General features: G+C 43.8%; 1 protein-coding gene across 1 annotated transcript in view; it reads right to left on the bottom strand.

Annotated features, from left to right (window-relative positions):
• The window catches only part of LOC130835729 (phospholipid-transporting ATPase IB-like), a 160,875-nt gene extending 148,206 nt beyond the window's left edge, over positions 1-12,669 (bottom strand). The window contains exon 1 of the mRNA XM_057707520.1: positions 12,605-12,669. The gene's annotated coding sequence lies outside the window, so the exon portion shown is untranslated. The remainder of the gene's footprint in view (positions 1-12,604) is intronic.
• Positions 12,670-17,160: the final 4,491 nt, after the last annotated feature.

Raw genomic sequence — 17,160 nt, 5'->3', positions numbered from 1 at the left:
GTCAAACACTTCCTGGTTCCCATCAGCCTCCAGAGGGAAGTGTTAATTTCTTCCTCCCTGCAGTCATTCACAGGTGGAACTGGTTAGGATGTTCCCTGTGAGCTAAACAAAGGCATTTTAGCTTAATGCTCACTACCTGGGAAGCAGGGTTCCCAGAGATGGACCAAATTATGTGTAATTTAAGCTTACAGGCAACATTCCTTTAGTAACGTGTAATAGAATACAAAATGTTCTTCCTTACAATTCCTCACTGTCAACGTCCATTCCACAATCTTGTTGAAAAAGGAAGGAAGACCATTCTGCTGAACAGAGGTGACGAATATTCCTTAGAATCTTTAGGCAGTACTTTTTATCCACAACTATTTGAACCCAATGAAACCTCTTAGCACTTCGTTGTCTAATTCATAACTGAATTTGGGGTCTTGAGTCCCAGTATACATACTAAATTCCTGGGCTATTTGAACACAATTAAACAAATTGGTCATCCTTTCTCCAGCTACAGTGGAATTTCTAATCCATCTAATACTTCAGCTGGATAGGCAGACCTGTTGGAGGCAAACTCATGAATAGCATAAGTGCCCAAAGTTTTAATATAATTGGCAACTGCGAGGTCATTAGCATTTATAGATTCTTCTACCTGGGCAGACACCTGGAATGGCCTACAATGTAATATTTTAAAGGGGCTTAACTTAAGCCTGATTCTGGGAATCACTGATCCATAACAGGGCAACTGGCAAGGCCTTATCTCAAGTTAAATGTCTCTTGACATATTTTAAGAAATTCCTTTTTAACGTGTGATTCATTTTCTTTGCTTTTCCTGTTGATTGCGGTCTCCAGGATGAACGCTGTTTTAATGCCTTAATCCAAATCAAGGGATTATTTTCTAAGGAGTGCTTTTACCACTTCAAAGATTTTCTGTCCAGGTGGGATATGCTTCCACAGCCATCCTGAAAAAAAGTGTCCACATACGCAATGGTTGAGAATCCGCCTGCCAATGCAGGGGACATAGGTTCAATCCCTGGTCCAGGAAGATCCCACATGCTGCGGAGCAACTAAGCCAGTGCACCACAACTACTGAGACTGCACTCTGGAGCCCATGAGCCACAGCTATTGAACCCATGTGCCACAACTACTGAAGCCCATGCTCCGCAAGAGAAGCCACCGAAATGAGGAGCCCACACACCACAAAGGGTAGCCCCACTCGCTTCAACTAGAGAGACTGCGTGCAGCAATGAAGACCCTGCGTGCAGCAATGAAGACTTAACACAGCCAATAAATATCACATAATATCAAATACAATATGCTATAAAAAAGTGTCCACACAAACACTAACAAGTTGTCTGAAGTTTCTTGCAGTTTGAGGCATCTGAATAAAGTTTACTTGCCAGTCCTCAGTGGGACAGGTTCCTCTGTGTTGAGTCCCTGTCTGGAGAGGTCTGACAGAAGTGTTTGGATTATTTTTAAGAACTTGGGGAAACGAGCTCTGTCTCCTTTTCTTGAATTTTCATGAGCACCACCTATAGGCTTAAAGTGTTCTGGTGGGACTCTGACGTCAATCTATTTTAGTGCAAAACTTCAGGGTGAGGTCTATCAGAAAGGAAATCAGCTCATGCCCCGCGGTCAGGTGTTCCCAGGGCTCCTGTGGGGAATTAGGTGCCTTAATACCACGGAGCCCCTGAGCCTCGTCAGTGTTCCTTTTTCTACCATATGAGGGGCTCTGGTCTTTTATAATTCTTCTGTTTTAGCTGAGGGCAATCTGTTTTCCAGTGTTCCTCCCCCTTACAGTAAGCAAGTTGTTGCTTCCCCAGCGGGGCTCCCCTGTCTTCAAGTGACTCGCCTTCTGGGAACCCAATGGCACAGCCAAAGTGGTGTTTCGTTTCGCACCTTCTATCTTATGCTGTTGTTCCCTGCTGGATACTTTAAAAACCACATGTACCAATTCGGAAGGATTCATTCCAAATGTACCATCTCATTTTTGCAACTTTCTCCTGATATCTGAGGCACTTTGACCCAAAAGGTCACATTTACCATTCTAATATTTTCAGGGCCCTCAGGATCTGCCACTAGTATGATGTCTGTAGGTCTAATAAATCCTTTCCAACAAGTCAGGGAGGTCTTCATTTGTTTTGCTGAATTTCTTGAATAATGTTCAAATTATTTTCCTTTGGTTTCCCTTTTCAATACCCTGCCAAGATGCACTGGTAAGCAGTGTTCTAATTGGGCCTTCTTCCCTCACTGGGCTCCCAATGTGGTTCAGCTGTGGGTGCTGCCAAGTGGGCCTCAGGTGCAGGGGATCCTCCCTGTAAGGAGGGTTGCAGTCCTAGGAGGGTTGTGGTCTTTCCAATGAAAGAAGTCTGAGAAACCCAGCTGACTGGTTGTTTGCATTTAGGCCCCCTGTAAGATAACGGCATAAGGGAAATTGCCCTATCCTAGAAGGGGCTCCTGGCCCAAACTGGGTGCCCAAACTGTCGGGTCTTAGACGGTGACAGCAGACCAAGTCCCTGTGCCCCTGAAACTAACACAGGATTTTCTAATTGCTCCCTGTAAGGAGCAGAAGTCCTGAGCCCCGGTGTCAGGAACGGGGGCTGGACAGGATCGGAAGGCGAAGGAAGGGGTGGATATATGGGCACAACGGCCAGAGCAGCTGGGACCACCAGCTCAGCCAGGGGAGCTCAGGTGTGAAGCAACACATCCTCACTTTCACTCCCTTTTCTACTTTTCCCTGATAACACAGTAAGTCCCCTACATACGAACTTTCCAGTTGCAAAGGTGCATTAGCATGTCCAGTCACATAAGTTAGTTCACGTGCCTGGTGTACATTGTCACGTGTGTGCATCCTCTACAAGTAGCTGTGATTTCATGTACTTTACTGTACAGTACTGTATAGAGCACACTAGTAGTGTCTTTATTTCAAGCCCAGGATGTGAGCGAATGACATTGCAGCTCACCCTCCGTCTCCTATTGCTGACGATCCTTCAGCTCTACCATCCCCCAGCTCTACCATCCCCCACCTCCTCCCCCTCCTCCAGTCAGTAACTCTTCTTGCCTGTTCACGTGATGCCAGCCCTTCTAAGCCAGCTGTTGTTCTGTACGACTGTGCTTTTCAGGGTACTATACTGTAAGATGAAAAGTGTTTTCTTTTTTGTGTGTGTTTATGTATTATTTGTGTGACAAGTATCATAAACCTATTACAGTACTATATAGCCGATTGTGTTATTTGGGTACCTAGGCTAACTCTGTTGGACTTAGGAACAAATTGGACTTACGAACATGCTCTCGGAACGGCACTCATTTGTATGTAGGGGACTTACTGTAGTACAAATGCTTGCACATAAAGGATTTCATCATTCTTCCCTGCTTTTTCACAAAATAGCTATAGGGTCATTCAAAAGCCACTATAAAACCATAGATAGCAGTTGATCATCTAACCATTAAAAGGACACTTTCTGCTTTGGCATCAACCAATTGGGATTACAATGCAATTGAACAAAAATTTGATTACTGCTGTGACAATGTAAGGTAATTACTAAAATTATGACATATCATTTGCCAGAATTTTAGGAGTTCCATATAATTTCTAGAATGTGTATATTAATAATGTTTTCCCATGTGATGCAATCTAAGAAGTTTTATCATCACTCATTTGACAATTCCTCCCATGCAATTCAACAACCAAATAATTTAATACTCCTCCCTCTGAGATGCAGAGACAAAGCAAGCAACAGATCCAGACTCAGTATGGCAGAGATTTTCACAGTTATTAGCCTAGGAATTTTAAATGATCATATGCTAAGGGCTCTAATGGGAAAAGTGGACAGTATACAGGAACAGATGGGTAATGTAGGCAGAGAGGTGTCAGCTCCGAGAAAGAACCCAAAGGAAATGGTATAAAAAACACATTAATAGGGCTTCCTAGGTGGCGCAGTGGTTAAGAATCCGCCTGCCAATGCAGAGGTCACGGGTTCGATCCCAGCTCTGGGAAGATCCCACATGCCGCGGAGCAACTAAGCCCGTGTGCCAAAAAAAAAAAAAAAAAAAAAAAAAAAACCACATTAATAAAAATGCATAATGCTTCTCATTAGCCCAGCAGTAGACTGGACATAGCCAAGGAAGAATCAGTGAGCTTGAAGATACGTCATAAGAGACTTCACAAACTAAAAAGAAAAAAAATGGAACAAATATTTTTTAATGGAACAGAGTATTCAACAATTGTCAGACAATTTCAAAAGGTGTAGCAGGGAGCTCTCTAGTGGTCCAGCGCACAGGGTCCCCAGATAACCCTTTCTATACCCCCTGTGGAGATCCTAACAGGTACTGTGGCCACACATTGTTACAGTAAGATATTGTCTTCCTCTCACCCACAGGTTCAGAGCTGTCATCAGACCTCCTATCCAAAATGCGCCACAGAGGACTTTCTTTAGTTGAAACATTCCCCCTTTTTCAAGACAAACAAAACACAAATTAATGCTAGCATCCAAAGAAACCAACGCACCAGTTCACAAACCCAGTAGATGTCCAACAACTCTTTCCTCTCTCCAACAGGGTACCCCACTCAAATACAAAACATATTGGCTTATTCCGGAGAAAAAGCCCCAAACAGGATATAAAGTTCCTGGCTATACACACCGGAGTGACTTACCCTACTATATGCAGCCTGTCGGCTCCCAAATGTTGCTTCCTTGCTCCAACTGCCAAGCACTGGGGCAGCCGGTGCCACTTTGGGAACTTTGGAGGGCAGATTCTCAGGAAAAGTGGTCCCAGTAGCTGCAAGGGCCTTACCTGAAAATTCCCCAACTGGGACCAACTGGCCATGAGCTGCAAGGGGCACAGACCAGGGGCAAAGGCTAGCCAAAATCTGTTACAAAATCTAAGCTCGTACTGCTTGCCACAAGACAAGCCAATAATCGAGAGACGAGTTTTTGGGGCGAGGAATAACGGCGTTACTCGGAAAGCCAGCAGACAACCATCTTACCTGAGTGAGAATTCAGGCTCCTTTTATACTGAAAGGGGCGGGAGTAAAGTCAAACACTTCCTGGTTCCCATCAGCCTCCGGAGGGGATGTGCTAATTTCTTCCTCCCTGCAGCTGTTCACAGGTGGGCCTAGTCAGGATGCTTCCCATGAGCTAAACAAAGGTATTTTAGCCTAATGCTCATTACCTGGGAGGCAGAGGTCCCAGAGATGGACCATTATGTATAATTTAAGCTTATAGGCAACATCCCTTTAGTGATTAGCCTGTAATAGAATACAGAAGGTTCTTCCCTATTACAAACTCAAAGAATCACAATTTATCTCTGGAGCCAGCAACTGGTAGAAGCACTGAAGTGCTAACTGAATAATTCAAATTGCCAGAGACTGAGCCATGGACTACCTCGGGAGATAAAATCTCCTGGGGACACAGTCTTAGAGGGAGACTCACACGTCTATGAGTTTTACTTTAAATAGCACCAGCAGGTTCTCAGGGTGAAGATCAGAGAAAAGGCCCCTCCTGCTTTCAGCAAGGGAAGGAGAAAGGGATTATTATGAAACATGCCCAGCTGCATTCTGTTCTCCTTAACAAGGCCTGCAGTCAAGGAAGAGTACTTTATCAAAGCCAAACCAACCTGGAAGAAGGAAAATACCTAACTCCAGCCCATTCTAGCCTTCTTGCCTTACTTAAGGAGGAGGAAAAAGACAGAAGAGCACTAGTAAAGCCAAGACCAGGGGCACAGGCGCATAACAGACTAAAACCTAATCACAGGATTATAGATCACTCCCCTTCCCCGCACCTTACCGCTATATCAACAGGGTTCCTGAATAATCACAGGGAATTACAGCTGAAAGAACCACAAGGCTAAGGCCCTAATTTAAGAAGAAGCCTCTACAGAAACCAAAGACAACAGAGGAGATAAAAATAAGGACACCAGGGGAAATTTTAGCCTCTGACACCTACAGTTACAGCAAACAATAAGCACAGCATAACTTCTGGAAAGATAAACACAAAACCTCACACTAAAGGACTATTTCATTTTATCAGACACATCATACCTGACTTTCAACAAATATGGTAGATATTAATCCAACTATTAATAACACTTTAAATATAAATGAGACCCATTAAAAGCCAAAGGCCATCAGAGTTATTAAAATAAAAACAATATCACACTACATGTCCATAATAAACACACTTTAACCATAAAGATACAGATTAATAGGATAGAGAAAGACATTCCATGCTAATACTGATCAAAAGAAAACTTGAACAGCTATAATAATTTCAGACCAAGCAGGCTTCAGAACATGAAAAATTTTTAGAGATAAAGAGGGGCATTATATAATGATAAAAATGTCAACCTCTAACACGACATAACCTTTAATGTGTATGCACCTGACAACAGAACATCAAAATACACAAGACAAAAACTGATAGAACTGCAAGGAGAAATAGACAAATCTACCACTATAGTTGGAAACTTCAGCACTTCTACTAGTAATTGCAAGTTCCAACAGGCAGAAAATCAGTAAGGATAGAGTAGAACTGAACAGCACCATCAATCAACTGAATCTAATTGGCACTTACAGAATACTACATCCAACAACAACAGAATACACATCATCTCAACGCCCCATGGAACACTCACCAAGATAGAAAACATTCTGGGCCATAAAATACACCTTTAAAAACATAAAAGGAAGAATTAGAACAATTCTCTCAAACTCTTCCAAAAGAGGATGGAACACTTCCAAACTCATTGTGTGAGGCCAGCATTACCCTGATACCAAAGCCAGACAAAGACACTACAAGAAACAAAATTAAAGACCAATATCCCTTATGAACATTGTTGCAAGAATCCTCAACAAAATATGAGCAAACAAAATTCAATAGCACAATAAAAAGATTCTATCCCATGACCAAGTGGAATTTATTCCTGGATAAAGGGATGGTTCAACATACAAAAATCAATAAACACAACCACATTAACAGAATGAAGGACAAAAATCACACAATCACTTCAGTTGATGGATAGAAAATGACAAAATTCTACACTCTTTCATCATAAAAATGCTCGACAAACTGGGAATAGAAGAAGCTACCTCAACATAATAAAAGCCATATATGAAAAGCCCATAGCTAATACCATACTCAATGGTGAATGACTAAAAGTTTTCCTCTAAAATCAAGACAAGGATGTCTTGTCTTTTACCACTTCTATTTTATATAGTAGTGGAAGTCCTAGCCAGAGAAATTAGGCAAGAAAAATAAATAAAAGGCATTCAAATCAGAAAGGAAGAAATAAAAGTATCTCTGTTCACAGAGGCATGGACTTATATGTAGAAAATCCTAAACATTCCACGCAGACACACTGAAAAAAACAAAACTGTTAGAACTAATAAACTAATTCATCAAAGTGGCAAGATATAAAATCAACACACATTGTTTGTGTTTCTATACACTTACAATGAACAATCTGAAAAAAAATTAAGAAAATAATGTCATTCACAATATTCCCTGATCAGGGAACTAAGATCCCACATGCCACAGGCAACCAAGCCTGCTTGCCACAACTAGAGAGCCCACACGCTCCAACTAGAGAGCCCACACACCACAACTAGAGAGCCCATGTGCTGCAACTAGAGAGAAGCCCGCATACCACAACTAAGACCCAATGCGGCCAAAAAAAAAAAAGGAAATGAAATTCTGATACATGCTACATGGATGAAACTTAAAAACATTTATGCTACATGAAATAAGCCAGACACGAAAGGACAAATATTGTATGATTCCACTTATATGAGATACCTCAAACTCACTGAGACAGAAAAAACAGAAGTAACCAGGGAATAGGGGGAGGTGGAAAAAGAGAGTTATTTAATGGGTATAAAGTTTCTGTTTGTGATGACAAAAAAAATTCTTAAAATAGATAATGGTGGTAGTTGTGCAACTCTGTGAACACACTTAATGCCACTGAATTGTATACTTTAAAATGGCTAAAATGGTAGATTTTATGTTAGGTATCTTTTGCCACAATAAAAAATGTATACAATAGATATTATAAAAATATTACAACGTATAACAATGACTAGGGACAAAATAAACCAAGGAAAAGTGAGCTTACGTACATATATAGGCCTGGTGTGTGGCATTACAAGCCTTTAGGAAAAAAAAATGAGCCATTCTGTACACTATTCTGGAATAATTGGCTAGCGATATGGAAAAAATATTGTATCTATCTTACACTACTCACAAAAATATATTCCAGACTGGCTAAAAGTCTAAACATGAAAAGCAAAATTTAATTTAAAATAGAGTGCTAGTGAAATCTTAATGTTATCAGGGTATGGAAAAGACTTCTTCAAAAGGTTTCCAAAAACACGAACCATAAAGGAAAATATTAATTAATCTGACAATTAAAACAAAGATACATTTGTTTATTGAGATAGTAAAATAAAATTAAAAACCATAGAATATTTTTAAATGTATATAACCAACAAAGGTTTCTACCTAGATGATTTAAAGAATTCCTAGAAATGAATTAAAAAAAATAGAAACATGAGCAAAAGATATGAATAGGTCATTAATTTAGAGAAGGACAAAAAAGCCAATGGTCCACAACTGTATGAAAATACGCTCAAATTCAATCAGGCTCAAGCTAAAAACTAACAGGCACGACAGGGACTTGCCTGGTGGTCCAGTGGTCAGGACTTTGCCTTCCAAGGCAGGGGGTGTGGATTCAATCCCTGGTTGGGAAGCTAAGATCCCATAGGCCTCACGGCCAAAAAAACAAAACATAAAACGAAGCAATATTATGAAAAATTCAATGACGACTTTAAAAATGGTCCACATCAAAAAAAAATCTTTAAAAATAAATAAATAAACAAAAGGCATGACAATGCCAAGCACTGGCCAGTATACAGGGAATGAGAAACCAACATAGTACAGGCAGGAGTATAAATAGATACAAGCACTTCTGAGCAAGTTTAGGTAGCACGTGCCCTACAATTCAGTACTTCCACTTTTAACTGTGGCTTAAAAAACACGTGTGTACACAAGGAGCTGTACTGAAGAAAGTTGTGTATTTCCACACTGTTTCTAACAGTGAAAAAACAGAAAAACCCAAATGCTTATCAATAAACAGTTAAACAAAACCTATCTTAATCACATGGTGAAATATTGTAGACATTAAAGAGTGACTATCAATAAATAGATGATAGATACAGATAATCTCAAAAACCTGAGTGATGTGAAAATGATACATGTACTCTATTAAATCATTTATGTAAACTTAAAAAAAAAACCTAACTACAATATTAAATCTTGCTTATGGATCTATAGTTATGAATGTAGTTTCAGACATTAAAAAAGGACTAAAATCATACATAACACTCGTAATAGTAACTGCCTCGGCTGGAAAGTGGGGGAGGGGACCAGAAGGAATGCGCCTAGAGGTAATGGTTAAAGGTGACTTTTGCTTTGCTTTATCCTAATGATTTTTTCTTAAAAATGTAAAGAGAAAATCCTGGAAGCTAATGTGACAAAATGATAAAGTTTGTTTATTCCATATGGTGAAAATAAGAGCGTCTGCTGAATTTTGTACACACACTGCCACACATCACATAGCACTGGCAGCCACCTAACAGTGACAGGCCAAAGTACTAGAATATTTTTAAGCAATAAGTAAATTACATTTGGATCTATCACCTCGATTTATTATTTCTCTGACTGTTCAGGATACAGGACCCCGATTTCATCCTCTCAACAGCTGCCTGGCGATATCTGGAAGGCAAGAACCTGGGGTGAAAGAGGAGCAGTGGCAAACTGCCTGAACACTCCAGGTGCTGTAGCTGTTGTAGGGCAGCTGCCGGGCTTAAAGGGACAGCAAGCTTCAGCATTACTCAGCAGTCTCAGGCTGGGGCAACACCTATGACCAGAAAACTGATCTTTGGGGTAAGATCCTGAATGTCATCGCTCAGCACAAGCAGCTCTAATCCCAGACTGCGGGCCCTGGCCTTGGCATGGAATGAGACGGAACCTTCCCACTGGCCTCTGAGAGTCCTGACAGTTGGGGCTCAGTACCTCCCCTCCCCTCCGCACTTGTGAGCCAGGGCTGCCAAGCTTCCCAACCTTACACACTCACAGACTGTGTTTTCCTTGCCCCCCTAAAGCGCTCCCATCCTTTCCACCCACCTAGGAGGAGAAAAGAGACCTTCTACACTTAGAAGCCGACTCATCTTTCTCCTAAGTTGCGGGGGGAAAGGTACATGATGTACCTTACTAAGGAGTGAACACATCAGGATAAGACAATAGCTCACTAAACATGAATTGAAAGTAAATTTGATAATTGATGATGTTTGCCAATACTGGTGTAGTGTAAGTCATTGATTCTCAAACTGTAGGATCTCGGGAACCCTTCACACTCAAAGAACCCAAGAAGCTTTTGTTTAAGTGGCTTCTATCTATAAACATTGACCATATTAGAAACTACAGAGGTACCGCAGAGGTACCGCAATTCCTGAGAGCAAGCCAGTATTACTCACTGAAACTAAGAACGCATATACCCCAAGTCCCAGCCATTCTACTCTAGGACATATTTACCAAAGAAACCACAGGGCAGGCTCACAAGAAGACATGTACGGTCTTGTAGAAGGGGGAGCAGCTGGGAACAACCCAAGTATCCAGGACGAGAGAAGGACATGAGCTGTGGCACGTGAATGCAATAGAATCAAGAGTCCCAGGTACCAGTCAGAAGCACGTTATTCAAAGCAACACGAATAGGTCTTGAAAAAAACCAATATTTTATGAAAGTTGGAAGCAGAATGAGATTTATACCACAATATCATTTATATAAAAATTTTAAAACACACAAAATAAATATTATATTTTTTCAAGGAAATATATTCAAAACATAGAAGACGGCTAGGAGGACAAGTCTTAAATACACTAGGGAATGAGGCACATGGAACTGCAGGCAGGAGATGAAGAAAAATGACTAAGGGAAAATGAGAGAATTTAAGTAAAGCCTTTATGGACCAATGATGTTGTGTCATTAATAAAGAGTCTGATCCATGACTAACTCAATTCTCAGCACCTGAGATCCTTAAAAATCAGAACACTCATTTCACATGAGCAGAAAGACTGTTAAGACTTGCTGAGATTACTCAAACGTGTCTTTAAATGTGAAAACTATTCACGGGACATGATACAGTAAGAGCCCCACAGGATGCACGAGTACGCTGACCAGTTCATTCTCCCAAATAAGAGTTTAAAAAACTGTATAATATGAAAGTACACTTCAAGGCAATGCTGAAAAAACAAAATTTTTTGTTTTTTCACTGTGTTTATCTATATTCCACTGTGTTTCTCTAAGTTAGCTTGTATTCAGCAAAATAATTTTAATTTACATTTTGGGCAAAGTTAGGAGTGCAAGTAAACGAATTTTCATTTTTAATTAAGTATGCGTGAATCTGAAATTTTTACAGGATGTAAGAAGCTTAAGAATACAGGGAAAAATTTACAAAACATATAACTGCCATATCATCTTACCTTATATGATAGATATGACATTTTATATATACTTATACTATGCATTAGGTAACGTCCTCTGCTCTGTTTAATTACCCTATTTCCTAAGGAAGGACTGCAGAGGGAGAAACCAGAGCAGCTCACAAGGATACCTGTAAGTTCTCATTCAATGCACACATATTCCCTGAGCACCTCTGACATGTGAGCCGCTGACTTAGACTCTGTCACAGTGATGAGCAGGACAGCTTCAGTGGAGCTTCCCGCCTGAGGTGGAAGCACAGCTTCTCAGGCCTCTTCCAGGAGCCTCTTACTGAGCAGCCCCGTGCGACTCACCAGCACACAGTCTGGACTCTGCCAGCCTTTCCTTCTTTTCCATGATGGCTCCCAACGCCAACCACATGGCTGGACAGTGCCCCTGGCCACAGGTGACAGGGGACATGAAAGTATGGGTCCTGAGCACTGTGGCCCCCCAAGCCACCATGGTTCTAGAACGCTGCCCACAAAACGACCTAAGATCTTGAAATAAATACATTAAAAAGCATCCAGCTTACATTTCACTACGGAAATATGTCATGATGTGTAGTAAAAATTCACAGGCATACTCATTAAGCTGTTCAGATTATAACATATTTTCTAAAGGACAAAAAAAAAGGATACTTTCACATTTTTACTATATGTGAATTGATGCAAATAAGTGATGACTAGAAATAGTAAAAATCAGTGATTATGTAGAAGTAATAACACTGAGCTTTTCTGATGCTTAAAAGATTATATGACTGAAATGACTAAAGAAAGAGAATAAGCAAATCCTAAGTGCTGAGCGTCCTGAGTGCTACCAAGCCCTGTGAGCTTGGTGGGCGCCCAAGTGCTGAGGGGCTGTCGAGCCTTCTCCACCATGCTGGGCAGCACTCCCCACTCCCCAAGTGGGGTAGGCACCACCCTCGTCTCCACAACACACAGCTGATACAAGGGTATTTTGCAGCACAGGCTTTGCTGCGGGCTTAGGATGAGTAAAGGAAAACTAGAGCAGAGCGGGGAACAGCTTGTGGTCCCCAGCCACAGCTTTGCCCAGGGTCTGCCAGGATGTCCCAGTCCTTAGCCCCCACCTGGAGCACCATCACTGAGATCCCTTATCTCTCCAAGAGGAGGATCCTTGGGTCCTGCCCTTGATCCTCAAGTCCTGGGTCCTGGCCCTTCTCTGGACCTGCCAGAAAAAAAAACCAAAATGAAATACACAAATAAACAAGAGTAGGTTACTAGCTCAGCAGAGGTGTCCTGCCCACAGTGAAGGTGACTACAGCAGCCAACTGTCTATCCTTCAGACACTGTCTGCGTGAGTTGTCTTCCCCAGATTCTGTGGAGATAAGTGAAGACCAACCGAAAGCAAACGAGCAAAGGCCACGTATTCTGAGCTTGCTCCAGCCAGGGAGTCAGCTGCCATCACTGCATTTTGGCAGAGACTGAAAGGCAGGCAGAGGAGGGGGAAGCTTCACAGCAGAAAAAGGGAAGCCTTCAGGTGCTCCCTGATTGAAGGCTGTTGGCACTGAGAAGCTGCAGGTGGGCTCGCTAGGAGTGGGGTTTCCTGTGTGGTTGGTTAGGGGTACATATTTGGCTTTCTCCGGTTGGTCCTAAGTTGGAAGCGGAGACAAAAATTAGGGAAGCTGCCGGTTAGGAAACAAGTCCTGGTTGTTTGGGGGCAAGTGTTACAGAGGTTACTGTTTGGCTTCCTGGACTGTTACTAGAGATAGTGACCTGACTTCCTACAAGTCTGGCTTGTAGATAGCAGCCTGGCTTCCTGGGCTGGCTGCTGCAGAGTGTGGTGGGAGCTGTTTTCTACATGGTCGGCCACTGCCTGTCTATTCAATCTCTCAATTCAAAACTTCTCTCTGGTTCCCACTGGCCTATGGGATCAAGAATAGAATCTTTAACAGAATATATCTGACCCTTCACCAACTGGTCCCTTATCTGGTCTTCTTTCCTGTCACTCCATCCTTTCACGTGAGGATCCAAAAGCTGGACCAGTCAGCATGCCCTGAGCACATGGAGCCCTTCACAGCCCACACCTCTCCGTGCACAGGCCACCTTGTCTAACGCTGCCCTTCCTCCACCAACTCCTGCTCAGACGTCTCCTCCTCCCTGCAGCCTTCCCTGACCGTCCAGCCATCCTCTGTGGCCCCCTCTCACCTGACACCTTACCTCTAAATTAGCATTCCCAATGGAGGGATTTCCCACCAGGCCAGACCTTGACTTCCTCAAAGGCAGGGATTGTGCCTTATGATTTGTTTCTGGATCTAGCAAAGGAGCTCAACAAGTTTTTGTGGAATTAATGAACACACAAGCACAACTAGCACTAATATGGACCTTGCACAGCTCATGCGAGGGAGAAATCCCATGAACGATGGATTGCTCCGTAAAGCTGTCTGCAACAGAGGGACAGGAGACTTTGACAGCTCTTTTACTCACCAAAAAAGGTGATTTCATTTTGCCCTACCCTTCCTGTCCCTCATCACTCCCAGGCAAAATGCGAGTGTGCACACACTTTTTATTTCCTCCTGTCGTCACAAAAAAGGAGCCTACCTACCGCCAGGTACCGATCTCTTTAGGTTTGAGAATCAGAATATCCGTCAGAGCGACATCGGTGCCCCACGTGGTGTGACACGGCTTGCTTCTGATTCCCTATCATGGCCTCAAATGTGGAAGGTCTGCATCCCTGGATGAACCTGAAAAGCCAATGTTTCACGTTTTCGTTGCAAATCGGAAATCAGCACTTCTTGGAAGGAAGAGTCAGCTTCCCTCCCCAAACTCTAAAATCTGTAAAGTGGAACATCCCTGGCGGCACACATGCTAAGTGGACGAAGCGCAACACAAGCCCAGGTGGCAGAAGGCGACCTCTGGAGCACGGGGGCGAAGAGGAGACGAGGCTGCCCCGCCACACCATGCCCGGCCCCACCCCCGCCCGGCCCTCCAGGACGTGCTACGACCTGATGGGGACAGTGCACGACGGTCATGGGGCAGGCCAGCTCCGAGGTGGTCCTCCTGGAGACTTCATGATGGTCATTCCTCCAGGAGTTCTGCAGGGCTGCCATTACAAAATGCCACAGACTGTGTGACTTAAACGATATAAACTTACTTCTCACAGTTCTGGAAGCTAAAAGTCCATGATCAAGGCACCAGCAGGTTAGGTTTCTTCGGAGGCCTCTCTCCTCGGCACGTAGATGCCACCTTCTCACTATGTCCTCACGCGGACTCTCCTCTTGGACACACATCCCAGATAGCTGTCTGTGGATTCTCATCTTTTCTTCTTAAAAGGACACCAGGCATATTGGATTAAGGCGGTGACCCAGTGGATCCCAGGAAGCCTGAGTCCTAGGAGGTTTGTAGCTGCCTTCTGTTGCTCACGTATGTTTTGAGGGTGGATATCATTTACCCTGAAGACATGCAGGCAACGGGATTGTGCCAGAGGCACAGGAACCGCAGTACCCAGGAGCCACGGCACGTTCAAGATCCATGCAGCACTGATGGATCACAGACTCCACCCGAAGCGATTTATTCCCTAATGTAAGGACAAAAAAAAAAAAAAAAGGAGAGCCCAGAGAAGGCATCTAAAAAACGTGCTCCCCGGTCCCTGGGGCCCGCTGTGACTCGGAGCACAGAGTCCGGAGGCCAGATGCCTGGCTGCGAATGTCAGCCGGCACTCAGCACGGGGACCTGCACGCAGTATCCTGCGAGCAGCCGCAGTGCAAAAGCACATCACAAAAAGAATGCATGTGTGTCTATAACTGAATCACTGTGCCGCACAGCAGAAATGAACACAACGCCGCAAATCAGCTGAACTTCTATTCTCAAAAAATCTTAAAAAAAAAACAAAAAAAAAACCTCAGCAAGCCCTGCGGCTGCCTGGCCCGTGACCTTGGACGGCCTTGGGCCGTGGAGCCCCCCCCACAGATGGAGAGAAAGGTTCAGGCACGAAGCCGGGGTCGCGACACCGGCAGGCGCCAGCCGCTCTCCTCAGCACGCAGGCTCTTCACGGAGTTCTCGAACGTTCGCTCAATAAGTATCGGGGCTCGAGCGTCTCTCACTCATGACGCGGCCCCCTCCCGGGCCCCGCGGCGAGGCAGGGTCACCGCCGGGGACCCCGAGGCCGGGGGCGACTGCCCCCGCGCGACCCGAGGCCGCTGCGCCCACAGCCTCCCCGCGCCCCGCCGGCTCCTCACGACGCCGCAGAACAGCAGCCGCAGCAGCTTCCCCGGCGCCGCGTGCCCGCCGGGCTCTGCGCCTGCGCAGCCGGCGCCCGGGGCGTGGGGGTGGGGTGCGGTGGGGGGCCGCGGCGGCGGCGGCGCGCCCTCTGCTGGCGCATGGGGGCACCGCCTGGCTGCCGGGAGCTCCAGGGAAGACCAGGTCACAGCACCGTCCCTCAGCACCTGCCGCGGTTCAGTCCTTTCGTCCAGGCCGGCCCACAACCCCGGGAAGGGAAGAGCCGTCGCGGTGCCCGCCTGTGGCTGGAAGAGGCCCAGCCAGGGCTCCAAGCTGTTGGTGATGATAAACGGATCTTCTCATGAAAATAGGGTTGTCTAAATCTCTCCATCGCAATGGCAGCTTTTTACCGTGTGCAATTAATAAGTGAGCTGCTGTTTTCAGACACTCTGATAACAGGCAACTTGGTGTCTCTATAGAACCCGAGTAAACAATGATCCCAAAGAAGAATTCCTTTGGTGACCTGGAACGGGCAAAGGGATGGGAGTGCTGGAGTAGGATGCGGGCTTTGACATAGGAATCCTGGGAGATTCGCACCCTTCGGAGACTGGTTGGATTGATGCTGCCTGCATGATATTCCTGCCTGACACGTGTCCTGGAATGACGTGGAGAAATACGGTGAATTGCGAAGGAAGCTTCTATCGGTCGGACGTGAGAAGCTCAAAATCAGTGGAACATCTAAAGCAGTTCTACTTTGTCTTTCCTCCCTCCTCCCCTTACCCTGCCTAGGCATTTGGGGGGCATTTGTGTGCATTTGCTGGTGAGTTTGTTACTTGGGAGTCAGAGTGAGGGATCAGGACTCATTTGCTTACGATCATCTGTCTCTTTACTTATATTGCTAACAGAATGCAACTTGAAGACAGGGGCAGCTTAGAGTCTAAAACGTATTCGTTTTTGCAGAAGTAGGAACGAGAAGGTAAAATGGAATATGTTGATCAAGTAGTGAAAAATTGCTTTGGGGAAATAAATACTGGTAACTGAATTATTTATCTACACAACTGGCAATTGTAAATAATTAGTGAACAATTTCACATTTGACTTTATCTTACATGTTTCACTCCTATTTCTCTCAGAAGGTGTAGCTGACTTTGCTGGAAATTCATACATAGATCTGTAATATATTCCTAGGACTATCTTATGATTGGTGTCTCCCATTTCACCCCCTCCATAAAGGTATTTCGAAATTTGTTCAAACACTGAAATATCTAAGTCTAAAAGACATGCTGTTGTATAGAAATCTATTATGCTTTTACTCTAGAAGTCCTTACGACTTAAAATATATAAGCCTTTATTTATATATCAATATGTAAACATTTATCATATAAATATATTTATATATCTATAATATAGTATAGATAGATGATATAAAACTCAGTAAGGAATATCCCACCATCAAAATGATAATATA

This window comes from Hippopotamus amphibius, chromosome 14 (assembly GCF_030028045.1).
Source record: "Hippopotamus amphibius kiboko isolate mHipAmp2 chromosome 14, mHipAmp2.hap2, whole genome shotgun sequence".
NCBI classification, from domain to species: domain Eukaryota; kingdom Metazoa; phylum Chordata; class Mammalia; order Artiodactyla; family Hippopotamidae; genus Hippopotamus; species Hippopotamus amphibius.
The sequence above is the reverse complement of the archived record's forward strand: the minus strand, read 5'-3'. Positions and strand labels throughout refer to the sequence as shown.